The sequence below is a fragment of the Anas platyrhynchos genome, chromosome 16 (genome assembly GCF_047663525.1).
Source record: "Anas platyrhynchos isolate ZD024472 breed Pekin duck chromosome 16, IASCAAS_PekinDuck_T2T, whole genome shotgun sequence".
NCBI lineage: Eukaryota > Metazoa > Chordata > Aves > Anseriformes > Anatidae > Anas > Anas platyrhynchos.
The window spans coordinates 13683619-13701004 of NC_092602.1; the positions used below are offsets into that span (position 1 = coordinate 13683619).

At 37.4% G+C, this 17386-nt stretch overlaps 1 protein-coding gene across 4 annotated transcripts in view; it reads right to left on the reverse strand.

Annotated features, from left to right (window-relative positions):
- Positions 1 to 17386, reverse strand: part of PIWIL1 (piwi like RNA-mediated gene silencing 1) — a 171982-nt gene that overhangs the window by 29473 nt on the left and 125123 nt on the right. For all 4 annotated transcript variants that reach the window (XM_072024471.1, XM_072024472.1, XM_038187713.2 and 1 more), the window contains one exon: positions 3259 to 3456. The gene's annotated coding sequence lies outside the window, so the exon portion shown is untranslated. The remainder of the gene's footprint in view (positions 1 to 3258; positions 3457 to 17386) is intronic.

The window sequence follows — 17386 nt, forward strand, 5'->3', positions numbered from 1 at the left end:
GGTGCAAACAGGACCGTAGGCTCCTCCATGGCATGTGCTACTGCATGCACTTCAGGCAACATGATGGGGGAATTACTGGTATTCTGCTGAGCTTACTTTACTAAATCAAGCCTGCACTCATCTTTAGAAATGTGCAGAAAGGGATGGAGGGATTCAAGTCCAGCATGCAGAGGTTAGGCTGGCTCAATGTGCTGGCTATTTGGGACTCCACCTGAATCCTATTTGTTGTGCAAGGGAACTCTGGCCGATAGCCAGGCAACTGTATGGAGTCAGAAGGTGCTAAACTCAGGTGCAAAGTCTGAAATCCTTCTGTAATTTCCACTGGAGCTGTAACCTGCTTGAAGTAGATCTTTTCAGAAGAATTACACAGTGACCAAATCTACAGGACCATCCCCGAGGTGGACTGGGAACCTCTGTAACCTGCTGTGAAGGGAGTTGGGAACGCACAAATCCCTGCCTGCCAACACAGTGAAAATGCAGACTGTTATGCTATTTCTTATGTGTTAGGTACACACAGACAGGCAACAGTCAGCTCCCCAAAATGTAGGCCAGAAATGCCCACTACATTCAGACTTCTGTCAAGTGAAACATCCAGAACACTGAGAGATGTTTTGAAAACAGGTTCTGTTTCATTTTAAAATGGCTCCCACTAAACCCATCTTTATGGTAACAAAAAGGGACAGCTTTTGGTACAGAGGAAGAAATACAAATCAGTCCCTATATCAAAACATAAAAATCTTGGAGCCATTTGTTGCTTTTCTATACTGTTAGTGGCAAACAGAGCGAAGGATAGAGCAGTAATGCTAGAAGATTAATTTGAAATGAACTACAAAATTTATTATTGAGATTTATTCTTTAAGTCATACTGATAGATCACTGTATCACAAGAGGCCATTCCAGTTTTCTCTTGCTTACATACATAACCTAAGAATAAAATTTCTATGCTTCTAAACTCAGTCATTTTCAGTGCAGTTTAATGAAATCCATCCAATTTACCCGTATCTTTCTGATGAGATAGCCAGAAATTAATGCAATACTTCAAGAGGAGATGAAAAGATTAAATCAAGATTTGCCCTTACTTAATACAGATTATTGTGAAAACAATCCTAAATACTTTTTTTTTTTTTTTTTTCCAAACTATTATATTGAATATTTATATTTAACTGCTAACACCTATCTTTGTTAGTTCCTTTTTTCTCTGGATATCCCTGACCCAATCAATGAATCTGATTAGTTCATTTATCCCTATTTCAGTCAAAAATTTTAGTCTAGTTTTAGGCATTTTTGTCTTAGTGAAACTAGTCTTCACTACTGTTCTTGTGACATCTCCCTGATCTTTTTTTTTTTTTTTTATTTGCATTTTTTTCTTATTTCCTGTGATTTCCATATTTCTATCTGTCTTACTTCTCTGATAGACTCTACAAACAAAGGTTATTTTAAGCCAAATTTGTGTAAAAAGGCTGCTGCTTCCTGAAACAAAGAAGATCAATCTTGCCTTGGACCCCTCAGCAATTGTCAGTACAGAAAACGAAAACCAAAAACTTGTTCATTGCTTGGCCCGCATCAACTGTTATTATTAAATTCAGGACTTCCACATTGTAGATTTGTTCTACTCAGTAAGATCTGCTGTTATTTCATCATTGCTACTACTAGCCATTTAATTTCCACATATTTTCATCCCTAAGTATCTTAATTAAAGAGAAACGAGGTAGTGAATTCATTTAATAGCACCTCCTTAACTAAATCCAAGTTGGGTGATGCTAAAACTGCTTACTCTGTGCATTTCACATAGGAATCTAGAGCAGAAATTCATTGCTACTGTTCAGAGAAGTGAAAAAAAACAACAACAACAACAACAACAACAACAACAAAATACACATATTAACTTCCAGTTTTCCTTTCTCTTTGGCTTCTTTCTTATTCCTCTTTCCACTGCAGAGATATTGTTTAGAACATTGGTTTTGGGCCTGATAACTCCCTAGATATTACCTAGATAATTAGAACTGTAGTTATTTTTTTTCTTTAAATTTCTATTTAGCAGATTCCTCATGACTGCTATATTGATATTGCCTGACAACCTGTTTTATTATAGACCAAGCAAATGCTAATCCTTTATTTAATTAAGAAGATGTATAGATTAAGGCAGATAAAATGTCATGTTGTGTTTTTTTGTTTGTTTGTTTGTTTGTTTTTTGTAACAAAGGAACTGCCCAGTGTTTTTTGGAAGCAGAGAAAAAAAACAAGACGTCACATTTCAACTAAATAAAAAAATGCAAGTAGGGCATTAGTCCAATGCTTTTGTATTGTGCATTTCAAAGTTTGCACCCAGTGGGTGGGGCAAAAAAAAAAATCAGGGCCTCCTATGGTGATAATGTATTTGGGATTCAACATCTAGAATCTGACCCTATCTTCTGCTCCCTGGGATTGTCAACTGCTTCAGGGGTTGTCTGATATATACCTCCTTTTCTCACTTCTGAGAATTTTTAGCTTGGAGTGTGTTTGAAAACACTTCAGAAAAAAGGTGGAAAACACAGAGTGCTTTCTTTGAAATACACTCCTTTGTTAAATTCCTTTCCCAAGGGTAAAGAGACTCTCAAACACCTGAGGGCAACAAATGACTCTATTCAACACTCTCACAAATGACCTAATAAATTCCCAAAGGGTTACAATAGCTTATTTGTCATCATTTCTTGTCAGCTATTTATAGCACCAATGTAAATTGAAGCAAAACAATAAATACCCGAGGTATTTTCTTTATTTTGAAGGTTCTTTAAAGACCAAATGGTGCTTTAAAAAAATATTGTAATTTAATTTAAATCAATCATACTTTTCGTGTTGAACAAAGCTTATATCTACGCACATGCCAAACATCTACCACCATTTCCCTTCCCTGCGAATATTTGCAAACAATGACTTTATAAAATTTTATTTGGTTAACTTTTAAAATGTTGACCCATAGCCTGATGAACTATGTTACAAATGCTCCTGATGAACGGATTTCAACTTGGACTTCAGTGAAAAAAGCAGGGGGATGAATGCAGCAGTAAACTTCCTGATCTCAGTAACATTAATTTCAAGGTGTAGTAACTCCATTGTATTTCAGATCCATTCTGGATTGAATTCTGATCCACAAATCCACCCATTGTATTGCACTCACAATGAAAAGAGGTTGTAAAGCTGCCCTAACAGAGGAGATGAAAGATGTACCTATTTGTGTTGTTAAACCATAGTTAACTAAGTTAAGAGGAGAAGACTTACCTGAGGCAGTCTGGTGTGCTTTTCATGAACCAACACTGGAGAGTTTGGCATGATCAGTTGCACACTGATCCAAAAATGTACATCGTGTAAACATCAGCACAGTGGGTATTTTATGTGTGCACTGTCCTTTACACAACGTGACATTCACCTTGTTGCAACACGGGATAAGTTTTTGGCCAAGTTCAGCAGTGAACATTCCTGCCAAAGAAGATAATTCACAGGTATTTTGAAAAACTATTTTTATGGAACATCAAGCAGGTTTTATTTATACAGTAAAATAAAAATTTAAAAAGATGAGAAACTTACTGTTTCATAAAAATGTTGAAGTAAGTGCAACCCATTATTATTTTGGTTCTAGAAAGAGAGATAATATGAATTTCAAGGCTACAATTATTATTATGATTTCTATAGTCTGAAGTGGTAATATAGCTCAAGGAAAAAACGTCCAGTTTTGGGTGTCTTGAATCAGTTGCAATTTATATTATGAAGCCTGTATGGATACACGGAGCCTCTGGGGAGCAGATGAAGGCTGCACTGTGTGTGGCTAAGATCTGCTATCAGATGACTGATTCCGTAAGGAGAAGCTGTATTCACTCTATCTATGCTAGAAATGGGAGAAAAATAATGCATGGTCTCTGGATAAATTAAAAATAGAGACAAGACAATAGAGACAAGAGCCAGATTTTTAAACACCTTAAATTTACATTCCTAAATGAAAACCACCTTCAGTTCCTGGCTGCATTTTCTCTCACAGATATTCTCATTCTAGCTCTAGGACAAATTAGGACAAATGCTCTGTTCATTAAATTCTTTTTACATAATTAAGTTCAGGAATCTGAATGGAAAGCAACATAAATCTTAATAGTGACAAAGCAGCATTACCATACAGAAGATGGTAAGACTCAGAGCCATCTGTCAAATATAGATGTAGTACCACATATATTTGATATTTTACTGTATTTATCCCTTTAAGCAGACGATGGCTTTGCTGACTTGAATTGAGTTGGGCAGATACCTGTTAAATGAGTCCAGATCAAATGGTTTTACTACTACCAATATTTTGAAAGTAACACATCTAAATTATCACTCGGCCTTTAGACAAAAATGAAGAAAATGACTGATGATTACGTAGGTTTTCTTTTGATGGCTTTTTTGTTGCAATTTATTTGCCTAAATCAGTTCAATTTGGTGGCTTGCGAATTGGCACAAGAGCTGAGCCAATTTACAATATTCCACTAAGAAATCTAGCTACATTTTTTCAAGTGTATTCTCTGATTTCTCTCTAGTGTATTTTATGTTGACTGCATCATTTGTAATGCAGCACAGTATGTAAAATATGTCTATCCATCTCTTGCAACATCCTTTGACTTATCAGCTTCATTGCCACCACCAGCTTATTGATATACTTTTTGATGTCTGTGATAAAAACACCCATCTCCTGACTGCTGGAGTCAAATGCCTTGGTTACAAGTTTCGCTGGTCCATATAAATGCATGTATACGTATGCAGATGTGTATGTATGTATTTACATTTTTGTGGTTATTGTATGAATTCTGCTTGAGAAAAAGAAGAAAGAGAATTCACAAGGCAGTTCTGAAAGAAACTCAGATATTGCTGTGATCATGGCTGCAGTGGACATAGAAATGAGAAGGGTAAGGAAGCATTAAGACTGTCAAGAGAAACATTCATATGCCTAAAACAAGTTTTAGAGAGATTTAGGCACTTAAATACTGAACTTCAATCTGCATAATTTCTTCAGAATATGTCTAACTCCAGATATGTCTAAAATCATTCTTTGACCACTTGGTTTCCAGTTCTGTCTCCTGGACGTATGCGGAGCAGCTGGGTACAACTCTTGCTTGAGACCCCTTGAAATTCAGGACCTAGCCAGAGTACTGAAGCACCAGTCTGTGGAGGAGGATGCTGTATCAATAGCACTGCGCTTCACACAATGTGCAATGGCTGTAGCCATTCATATTTTAAAATAACACGTCTCACTTTTACATGCAGTGGTTTCATGGTGAGAGAGATCAGCCAGGAGGTATAGGTTCAAAACCAAAAAGAAGGTAACCAAGGGAACAAATGTATCATTAGTTTATATTCACTACAAAAGGGCAACTGCAGGTGCCTAGGTGAGCGCAAAGAAGTTCTTGTTTTCAAAGTCTGCATATTGCTATGCTCTATCTTACTCTTACTTTGCAAGCAGGATAAAGATGTCTCCAAGGAGAAATGTAATTCACTAAAAGTACCAAAGAAGATACATCATTTTCGGGATGTTTCAAGGATGAGAACAGGAAATAAAAGAAAAATTCAGCTTATGGTAGCTATTAATTTTAAGATGAATTCATGATTGTGAGCATTTTACCAAATCATCCCATGTCACACTTACTGTGTGATTAATCTCACACAGTCTCTGCTATCTAAAAGCTAGGAGTTTAATCTGAACTAGTTATCTGGGCTCCACCAGACCATTTACTGTACACCATATCTAGAAGATGTTCTTTCCCATTGTAAGTGCTGATAGAATGGTAATATTCTGGAGGTGCTGGTTTATTTTTATCAGCAATAGATTCTTCTAAAGTCTTATCACGGTTCGTGCCTTTTTTAGATGGCTAAAGCAAAAAGAAAGTAATTGGGCCTTTTTGTAGCCATTATAACTTTGTGTCCAGATGCTATATTCAAGGAACGATCAATGCCTTTAGGCAGCTAGAGACAAAGGAGCAAGGTAAAATGCATATGCACACAAGTAAATGTCTGGAAAAACTTCACGTTGCAATTGTATTCCTGTGTCCATAATAGCTTACAGAGCTGAGAGACCCCAGGTTTCTAGGGGTCTCATTTCAGCTTTTGTGGGCTCAGATGACATAAAAGTGGACTAGATTTTAGGCACACAAAATTGTCTGCTATTTACTTTTGTTCTGCAGAGGGAAAACTCCTTTTTCCTTGGTTCTGAAGCATTATTGCCATAGGTATGATTAATAACAACAACAAGATATTACAAACACACACAGGTAGCTAACAGCAAACAACAATTTTGTAAAAACCTATTCTGAGCTCGATTAGACTTGGTACTCAAAATGCTGGCAGCAATGATAAATGTTGTTGAAATATTGTTAATACAGACAAATCCTAACATGTATCCTCTGTCTTTTCTAAAATAATATATGATAAACAAAACATCAGTGCAATGGAAGGAAAAAAAAAGTGGGATGCTATAATGTAGAATCTTTATATAATGACAAAATCAAGTGCTCTCTAAGTCTCAGTTTACGTATTTAAATAATCTTTGCCTTAAACAATGGTTGTAACCAGACAGACATATGGCAAATATGTCCCGATCCATTATGTTCTATTCAGACCAAGAAAGCTGGTCGGAAAGAGGGAGGTTTGGTATTAAAAGTGATCTGGTGTTATGTACACTCAAGTAACCCCTTCATGGGGGAAAAAAAAAAAAAAAAAAAAGAAAAAAAAAACTTTGTGAAAAGGGAAAAAAATCTTAAAAAGCAAAGCTGAACACTTTGCTGCTGTGCAGTGAAAGTGAGAAACGGTCCCCCCTGCCGGGGAAGTTGATGAATAATCCGCAGATCTCAAGCTGAGCCTTGGGCTCAGAGCGGCTGGTATCCCATACTAACACTAATCAACCAGTATGAAACATCCATTTTAAACGCAAATGAGGGGGGCCTTTTCAAAGGAGACCCAAAGAGGGGAGGGAGGGGGAGTTCAAAGCTCAAAATGGTTCTTTCTCTCTCTCGCTCTCTCTCTCTCTCTCTCTTTCTAAAGAAGACAGAAATATGGTTGGTTATTATCTAAGTTATTGCTACAAAGAATTTTGAAATTAAAAGATAAGCTTTCAGAGGAAGCTCAGTAATTTTCATAAAGAAGGACTTAAAACAGATGTGCCCTCTTTAATCGGGGTGTGCTTGAAAAAATATAAATGCATTTTTAACATAGCAGGGGGAAAAATCATATGGCTACACATTTGTCTCCTGGGCAAAAATAATTAAAAAAAAGTCTCAATGCATTAATAGCCACCACTAGAACTTTCTTATCTAGCAAAAAGTGAGGTGAATGATTAGCCTATGTTTAGAAATCAGGAAAAATATCTTGTTTGTTTTCTTTTTCCTTTTTTCTCTCTGGCTTTTTCCTATTCTAATAATCACTAATGGGAATTAACATCTTCATCAGGCCAGTATGTGAACAACTCTAATATATACTGATAGCTTATTGGTTGGTTTTCGTCTCAGTTAACTTTTTCTTATAATTTCTGTGTCCAGTAACAAGCTGTAGCTAGTAAGTTCTCTATCAAAAAGGTGCCATGGGTATCAATGAATATTTTCTTTAACAAAAGGTAGGAAATAAGATGTTAATGAATCAATGTTTTCTAAGTGCTCTTCCTAAATACTACTAGTTTTGCATGAGCTATTTTTGCCTTATTTTCCTAAATTCATGCTGGAAGTTGGATATATATTCTGCAGGAAATTATTGTTAGAATACGGAGCAGAGAGGAGCTGATTTGCTTTTCTGGAATAAAGTAACACAAAGATCTTCATAACAACCACAAGTCCTGACTGGTTGCTCAGCTACAGTTTATAACAAGCCTGACAGAACATCACTTACGTGTTTTGTTAAGGACACAAAGAGCTAAAAATCCTGCAGCATTAGACTCATGTGTACCTTATGGCCAGAGCAGCAAGCTGTATCCTCTTCCTCTTCAGGAATGCCTCTTCAAGAAGGCTGTTGCTGAGAACCTACTCTTTCTTACCACATCTCAGTCAGGACTTTCCCGGACCAAATTGCCCACTGGTGTCAGAGGGCACAGCAACTCCACATCAATGTGTAATCCTCATTGTTGCTATCTAGGCTGGTTCAGGCCACAAGGGATGTCTAGAATGATCATCACTGTGTGTCACTTATCCTTTTGCATATACTTTTTTAATGTTAAATGCATATATTTAACAGTGCAGTAATATAGAGTCGAATGTTAATTTGCTGTGCACGGCTATACTCTGGAATCTGATACTGCCAATCTGATGGCTGTAAGTATGCCATGAATTTTCAAGGGAGTTGTACAACTGTACTCTGTAACTAAGCCACAGAACAATAAAACACCACCTAATTGTTACAGGGAGTCAGGCACAGTAGGAGACCTACTTTGACATTTGCCCATTTATGGCTTAAATATTATGGCCACCCAACAATAGGAGAAAAACAATAAAACCTCTTGAATAAAAAGTACCTGTTATCTAGTTTTCCCTTTCCATAAGCAAAATAACATTCTTGATATACACTACAACTCTTTTAATGAAAAAGTCACAGGAAAGAAATTTGCTGAAGAAAAATGAGATTCCAAATGCAGTTGTTTCGGTCCTCGGCATACAGAACTCACAGTATAGAGGAATGGCAGTACCCTCAAAAAGTGCTCATTTTTCTGTAAGCAAGAACACTTTGGTTTGGAATTCCTACCTTAATTCAATAGTGGCATAATTTTAATGTAATGGATATATTTAATGTTCCTTCTGCTCCTTTCTTTCTGTGTTCCAGAGCCCATTTTCAAGGCTGACTAATGACTTCTGATCTCTGTACTAACACTTCACATGTTCACACAAAACCAGCTGCTTCCCATAAATTGTGGTCATACAGTCAGTTGTCTTTATGTACCATATTAGATCTCATTCATTACAAGTAGCCTAAAAATGTGCCAAAATAAAAAAAATCCTTAATGTAAATAGCAAGTCATTGACCATGATCAACCTTCGGGTAAGCCAGGCAAAGAAGGGGACAAAAACTAGAATGCCCACAAAATGGATTGTTGTCACCTTTCAAGCCATTGGTTCTCTACCTGGGTCTGTAGTAAACTACATTCTATCATTCTTTAATGATTACATCTTCAATATTTTAGAATGTTTTGAAATGATTATGATAAATGGGTTTTATTTTGGTTCTGGTTTTGATTCAGGATTATTCCAAGTGGTTCTTTGACTTTTACACAATATGTCACTTAATACCTTGCCTGCCTGATGAAATTTATCTGCTCCATTGTTGCTGTTACAATGGTGCATACTCAGTACAGACACAGCATGTCAGTCAAGCATGATTTACAATTACACGCAGTGACTTAAAATAGTGTTGTTGATGTGTCTCTATATTAAGGGTTATAATTACGTACTGCCCTCGTTTTAGTTATGCAATTTCTCTCATAGAGACAGGAATTTACTACAACTTTGCACTTGTAGCTCTTTGCAATATTTACCTTTTAGTTTTGGAAAAAAAGGGCATGATCCCACAAGATGTCTCACTGAATGAGAAAGCAGAACTGCATTTGGGCCAAAATCCAACATATTTCAAAACAATGTGCTGCTCTGTGTGCCTCTCAAATGTCTCTGGAATTCTTTTAATTCAAAATTCTTTTGGCTTCTTCAGCTACAGCACCAGTTAATCCTATAATAGAATAGGACTCATTAAAATTAAGAAATTGTTAGTTACACTGCATCTGTAATTAAAACCAGGCCTTGATGTTATAAGAACTGTACACTATTTTCGAGATATAATTGATACCCATGGTGATTTACACAATCTATGCACACATTTTGCTAAATCTTTTAAACAGTTTACTTTTTCTTTTTAAGGAACAGATCATTGAAATGGAGTAATTTCTGCAGTTCAGATTATCCACATTTTATGGTCCCCATCATTTCATGTTCTGGTACATAGCATATTAAATGTCTCTTGATTCTGTTTATGCATTGTTTTGAGTTGGTATGAGCTGTATAATTCTTTAGTGTCATTGATAGCCTTTACAGAACAACGGCCTATTCCTTGAATGTTCCACATTTGTAAAATAAATCAGTGCATTTAAGCTATACTTAGTTTCTAGTTAGTACCATAGCTGTAGCATTAACATTTTTGATCTGTCATATCAGTGGTAAAAGAAAACAAGTCTGAAGTCTCCTTCATGATCTCCTTTTAAAATATAATTGAATTCTACAGCCAAGTGCATTAATCATGGTTGGTTATTTAATATAAGTTTTCGGATTCGTGAAGTACTTTTTGAAGTTAGTGTTACCACCCTGTTTTTCTTCAGAATTATTATTTACAGCCAGTTTGGACAGGGCTACTAAAGCAGTTGGGTTTTATCCTCAAGCTAAAGAGAAGTGGGTCATCTGGTCTCTTGATTTTTATTGTGTTTGTCTGACATGCAGTCCCTGGAGAATCCAAGTCAGATCAGAATACACAATTCTTGCTGAAATGAATATATTAGTTTGCTTTTGTGCAGTATTTTGCAACATCCCTGCATGCAGGCAGCTCCTTAATAATTTTTGCCACACTCAAATGATGCTACTATAAAACCTTCACGTTTAGACAAATAAACAGTACTTTCTTATTTTTTTCCATATCAACATTCATGGAGGACCTTCTGTTCCTGAATCCGGACTCCTTTTTTCCCCTATGCTGGAGTGACATCACCATTTCTGTGGTCTTAACTCCTTCCCCACATGGAAAATTTTCCAGGTTAAGATTTAACCGCAGAGGAAGTATAAACTGAAGGAATCAGAGAAAGGAATAGCATTTTAGTGCACGTATGTGCATTTTAGATGCACATACATCTCTGTCACATCAAGTGGAGACTAAACAGAAAACGCAACATTAAATAGGGGGGAAATAATTTTCCCACAGAGTGCTTTTTCAGCATATGAGAGTTTAGTGGAGATGATGTCTGTAGGATTCTGTGGAACAAGGCAGAGCTATGCAACTGTGGCAGGAAAAAATGCAGCAGATTTGGAGCAAACTTTCATTGGTGGATGGCCTGCACAGATACAGCCTCTTCTCGATTTGAGGGATCTGGTGGGTTTATAGCCAGACTTCACAAACTCTTAATGAAAAGACAAACCTTACATTGAAGGAAAAATGTCTGAGAAGCTCAGTGAAAGGACACTCACAATGCTTTCCCTCTGATTTGTTTCCTTCTCACAAATTCCTGATGATCTAAGCAGTGATCCAATGCTGAGAGGGATGGTTAGCTTTCTTTGTAACCTATGAATGCCCCTGCTCTTGTCTCATCTGTGCTTTGTCTATGTTAGCAAAACTGGTGGCTCTTCTTTTATTTGCCTTGCACTGCAGCCAAAGGAAATATTCACTCTTATCTAAGACAGCAGTGTGGAGGAAAAGGAAAAAGAAATATTTGAAAAAACAGAAAAATGGCCAAATGTATGCAGATTGATCAGTGTGGCTGAGATCTGTAAAACTGGGGAAAGGAAGGATAGGTTGGCAAAATCCTCTGCCTCAGCTCTCTCTTTCTAATAATGGAACTATTTATTACTAGAAAATGCATTTAAATCTCTTGCATCAGTATTAATTTTATTCACAGAAAGAAAACCTGCTCAACAAGCTTGTAAACGTGGGTAGGAATGATGATCGTTTCCAAAAATGTGCTTGTATTATCAATTTTCCAAGACCTGAGTCCCCTAGTGCCAAAAATATGTATTGCTGTGTGCCTGTGGCTGTAATTCTTTATGTATGAGAAGGTAATAGATTGTGCTTCTGATAGGAAAATGTGAAACAATATTAAATGATTCTCGAGCTTAATTAAAAGCATAATTATTTAAGAGACGTGCATACAACTAGATTGAAAATCCAGATTGTCTAAGAAGAAAAGTTCATAGATGTTTTGCATGTCCTATCCTCCGTTCAGACATCAGATCCTTGCTGAGCAGCAATGGTACTACACTGGAACCTGTGCCAGGTTACAGCAATAATTGCAAGCCCCCCAGGATCCAAGCTCAGAAATTTTTGTATGTTCTCAGGAGACAAAGATGAGTGATCATCAAAGGCAGAGGAACACAGCATGACTGTCATAAGCCTGAAGTTACAACTTAGACATGCAATAGGAAATATCATTGGTACCTCTCCAGTGCATAGCCTGTAGTAATTAAAAACTTGATCCCTGCTGTTTTATCATCTCATTAGCAATGGGGGCACAAGACTTTTATCCTTGTTTGTCAGGAATCAAACATACCAGAGGAACTCTGATTATAAATTGATGAAAGTAAAGTTAAACTTTTAAATAAGAGCCGTTTCAGTTCACAATGTTTTTTAAGCTGATTAAAGAGATCTCTTTTCGGTAAAAAAAATAAAATAAAAATCTAAGTCCAGCACAGTAGAGGTCATTGCTAGGAATAGGACATGACATAACATTTGAAAAAGTGCAAATACTTTTAAAATAGACTGTTTGAGAAGTAAATGCAAGCCCTGCCTGATAGTGCTAATACAACACCTTTCAAATTTTAAGAATTTTAACTCTTCAAATCTTTCAGTAATCTCAGATTTGTGATGGTTTTCATTGTACAAAGTTATCAGACAGAGAGGTATTGCTAGCATGTCAGCAAATACAGTGAATATTTTGTTTCCATTATTGATAAAGTCTGTTGGTAACAGCAGTAGTGACTTTCCCTTAAATGCCTAGCCAACTACTAGTTCAGCATTTGTTATAATGATGCAGGATTATGGCAAAATTGGAATCAGTGCAAAGCATTTACTTCTGTGGGTTTTGGATCAGACCCTTTAAGAAGAATTCTTGAAGTAGTTCAGGATGGTTCCAGGTTTCCAGAAATATTGTCACTTCATTGCATTTCAATAAATTTTTGACCTGAGCAGTGGTACCAGGATTGAACTGGGCAGAGGCAAATTTGGTGGGAGAGAACTGATGGTAACATTCTTTTCTTTTGTTTGATACCATCTGAAAACACTTCCTCCCCTCCCCCCCCCCCCTTTTTTTTTTTCTCCCATGAATCTCTTTCTCCTTCCCTTTCTTCTTCTTCTTCTTAAGATCTGTGACTTTCCTGTCGGAGGTCTAACAAGCTAACATACCTGAACCACTGTGCTGATTTTATTAACCAGTTTTTTATCCCAATGAAAAAGATGGACCTATGTCTTTTCATAGTGAGTAGGAAGCCACCCTTGATGTTTTCGGTCATTATAAGAAAGGATACAATTCATTATTTCAGAGCAATGGTGAATCAAAAGTAAAGAATCTGAATATTTTTTTTTTCTTTCAACCTAGCAAAAGACAAGTCCTTTAAGCCATGAAGACTAATCAAGATTTGAAGGATTTTTTTCAAGTGGAAAAGGCAAGCAATGAGAAACAAAGCAAAAATGATGATACAGTAACTCATTATTTTACTGTGATTACTTTATGAGAAATAAAATTATCAGATTCAGCAGAATTCATTATGGCTGAGCAAATGATCCATCAAAGACAGAAGAGAATTACATGTTGAACTAGCTTCTTTCACAGAAAACTGCATCTTTAAAATACTGTTTCTACAGCAGATAAGCAAGATGGTCGCTTAAACAATCTATCATCTGTGTAAAAACTCAGAATTATTCAAAACGAAAAATAAAGAACTAGATAGGTTATTTTCTGAAAAGCTACAATGAAGAATTTATCTTTCATGATGGAAAAATATGCTTTAAATTTTGACCATTTATTTATATTGAAATGGATCAAAAAGAAAAAAATGACAGAAATCTTTTTCATTACTGAATATAACTGGCTTATTGAACTCTGTCACTATACAAACTATGAAGGCAAGAAATTAATGGGACTCCATGAAAAATTAGATACTTCACCAAAAAAAAAAAAAAAAGTGAAATTATGATTGCTATCTAAAAAAAAAAAAAAAAAAAAAAAGAAAGCCTTGCAGTTTTTGAAAGGGTATAAAGCTTTGCACTTCAGGCCATAACTCAGTCTCCAACTGTGTTATGGCTTGGGGAGAAATCTTTCCCTACAGGCAGGTTACCCCTAAGTTACTAACCGAAGCACTCCTTTCCCCTTCCTATGCAGCATCTGTTACCAGCTTTTCTTTAAGCCAGGATACTATACCGCTAGTCTGATCAAGTATGGAATTCTGATTATGCATCTAAATGAAAACAGAACTCAGCAAAGTAAAAAACAATTGTGCAGCGGGATATTCTTTCTTTACAGGGATGTTAGTTAGAATTGTGTAGCTCCCTGATGGACAAAGGAATAATAGGAAACATTGTAAATACAAACAAACAAACAAAAAAAAAACAGTATTTACACTGATTCCTGAAAACATAGTGTCGTGGTTCTGCTCGAGTGGGCAGCCGAGCTCCACCACAGCCGCTCTCTCACTCCCCCTCCTCAAAGAGGAATGGGGAGAAAATACAATGAAAAGGGCTCAAAGGCTGAGGTAAGGACAAGAAGATCACGCAGTATTATTGTAACGGGCAAAACAGACTTGGCATAGGGAGATAGTAAGATTTATTGCTCATTACTAACAAGCTAGAGAAGTGAGAAACAAAGGAAAGAAACCAAAAGCACCTTCCCCCCCATCCACCCTCTTCCACCTCCTCCCCCCGAGCAGCGCAGGGGAACGGGGGAATGGGGGTTATGGTCAGTCTACAGCACTTCTTCTCTGCCGCTCCTTCTCGGTCACTCTCGCCCCCTGTGCTGTGGGGTCCCTCCCACGGGATGCAGTCCTTGATGAACTGATCCAGCGTGGGCTTCCCACAGGCAGCAGCTCTTCCAGAATTGCTCCAGATATGGGTCCGTACCACGGGGTCCATCCCTCAGGAGCAAACTGCTCCAACCTGGCTCCCCTGCGGGCAGCAGCTCCTGCCAGGTCACCTGCTCCTGCGTGGGCTCCTCTCCACGGGCTACAGGTCCGGCCCGGAATCTGCTCCGGCAGGGGTCTTCCACAGGCGGCAGCCTCCATCGGTGCAGGGCCACCTGCTCCACCGTGGTCTCCTCCACGGGCTGCAGCGTGGAACCCTGCTCCACCGTGGTACTCCCTGGGCTGCAGGGGGACATCCTGCTTCACCATGGTCCTCACCACAGGCCGCAGGGGACTTCTGCTCCAGTGCCTGGAGCACCTCTCCCCCTCCTTCTTCAATGACCTTGGCACCTGCAAGGCTGTTTCTCACTCCTTTCACTCTCCCAGCTGCTGTGTGGTGCAGTGTTTTTTTCCTTGTCTTAAATGTGCTCTCACAGAGGCGCAAAACAACATCGCTTATTGGATCAGCTCTGGTCAGCAGTGGGACCGTTACCAAACATGGGGCAGCTTCTAGATCCTTCTCACAGAAACCATCCCTATGGCCCCCTGCTACCAAAACCTTGCCATGTAAATCCACTACACATAGTTAAGAACATACGGTAAAACCTTGAAGACAATAAGCCTAGATAGATGGATAGATAATATTATAGGAGTGAAGTTTTCAATACAAGTGCAAAAGCCAAATTAATCTTTCTAAAAGATTAACTATCTGGATGTAGATACCTTGTGGCACGTGACAAATCTGAAACCTGCATGCTTTCTTCTTAGCACAATTTGACATTATTCCTAGTGAAATACAATTAAAGTGTTCTTACAGTATGCACTCACCCAAACAGAAAATACTTTGTTTTCTATCTACACACATCTAAAAATTCATTTATTTATTTTTTATGATCTAAGATATGAATTATTTTGCATAATACAGCTAATAATCTGCTGCACAGTATTTCAATATTAATTCTAGGTCATCCTGACTTCCAGATTATAAGATATAGTAGAGAGGAAAAAAAAGCAAATGAGTCTTCCACCAAGTAAGTCACTTTGAATCCTCAGCTGAAAACACAGATACCTCAGCAGCTTAAGTTAACCCACATGGACCAGCATGACATTCCCAGAATCTCCTTTTTTCAGCCTCAAACCCTTTAAATTAACAACAGTTGAGGAATGCATCATGGTATGTGTGCCGCAACTTAGGAAAAAAATGGTCTGAGAAGATTGCCATTCGATTCTACATTTATCCTTTCATAGCGCTCAGTATTAGCATGAATGATTCATTCCACTGGGTTTGTTCTCACATGTCTGCAAGGGGAGCATTGTCAGAAGAAGGAATATGAAGTCTGTTTATTAATGGATGTCATTTTTTCAGATGGCTAGTAATCTTTATATTAGATTGAATGGTTTGCTTCATTAACTTTCCATTTGTTTTTCCAGTTTCCTAAGGATAGGATATGTACCTGTGTTAGGGGTTTCTTTAACAAAATACCAAAAGATTAGCTATTTCCACTTCATTCATGCTTTTCTTTAACCCCCTAACCCATTAAATATTATCCAAATACAGGAATGTAAAACTTATTTTATATACTATATTCTGTGTTCAGGGATATGAACTGCTGTAAGCGTATCTGAAGAGAGAACGGTCAAATGAAAGGAGAACACAAAAAAGTAGACATCAACTGAATAATCCAGATGCTATTTGAGAACACCCTACAACCCAAGAGAAAATAATTAAATCTCAAATCTTTAGTCTTTTTCTCCCCATCAGTTTCACAAAAACTTGCACAAGGTTTATTTAGTTTTGCTAGTCCTTCCACTTTGAAATGAACCCTGTTTCATCCTGTACTTCGTTCGCATGTATGCAGCTTGAAAACTGGCACTCCAGGAGTGCAGGGAAATAGATCTGCTAAAGCCATGGAGCAGCAGGATCTATAAGAAAATAGTCTTGAAGTACTATAGTGAGTGGTTGGCTTCCACAAAGCTTTCAGAAATACAAAATTACTGTGACGTTTACAAGAGACAGGAGTACAATTGGACCAAAGTTCTTTCCCACACCTGAGAAATCAGAGGCAGAACCACTCTCAGCAGAGACAGTAAAAAGCAGTGATCTTGCAAGGTGAAGCAATAGTCACTAGCATCACACACTTTTTTTTTTTTTACTTTTTTTTTTTTTTTTTTAATCAGTACTGTGGAATTTCTTGTTTCTTTGTCCAAATTTCCCATCTAAGGAGAGTCAGGAATTTTGCAAGTAGCAGCTACCACAGTCACCCTTTGACTTCAACCTGGATAATGTTCTCTGTGCCTGCAGTGCAACAACAAAAATCAAGCTCTACTTCCAAACTGAACACAATATAACAATAGTATTGAGTTCTCCAATCTGTGACAAAAACCTTTGATTTTTGTTGTTGTTGTTTGTTTCTGTTCATAGAAATAGCAGGGTACTTATTAGGCGCTTGTCATGAATGTGGTGTAAAATCCTTGTAGGTAACACTCAGAGTTGTTGAGCACCCATAGCTGCAGCTAACTTCATTTGAAACTGCAATGATCCACAGACTTGGAAT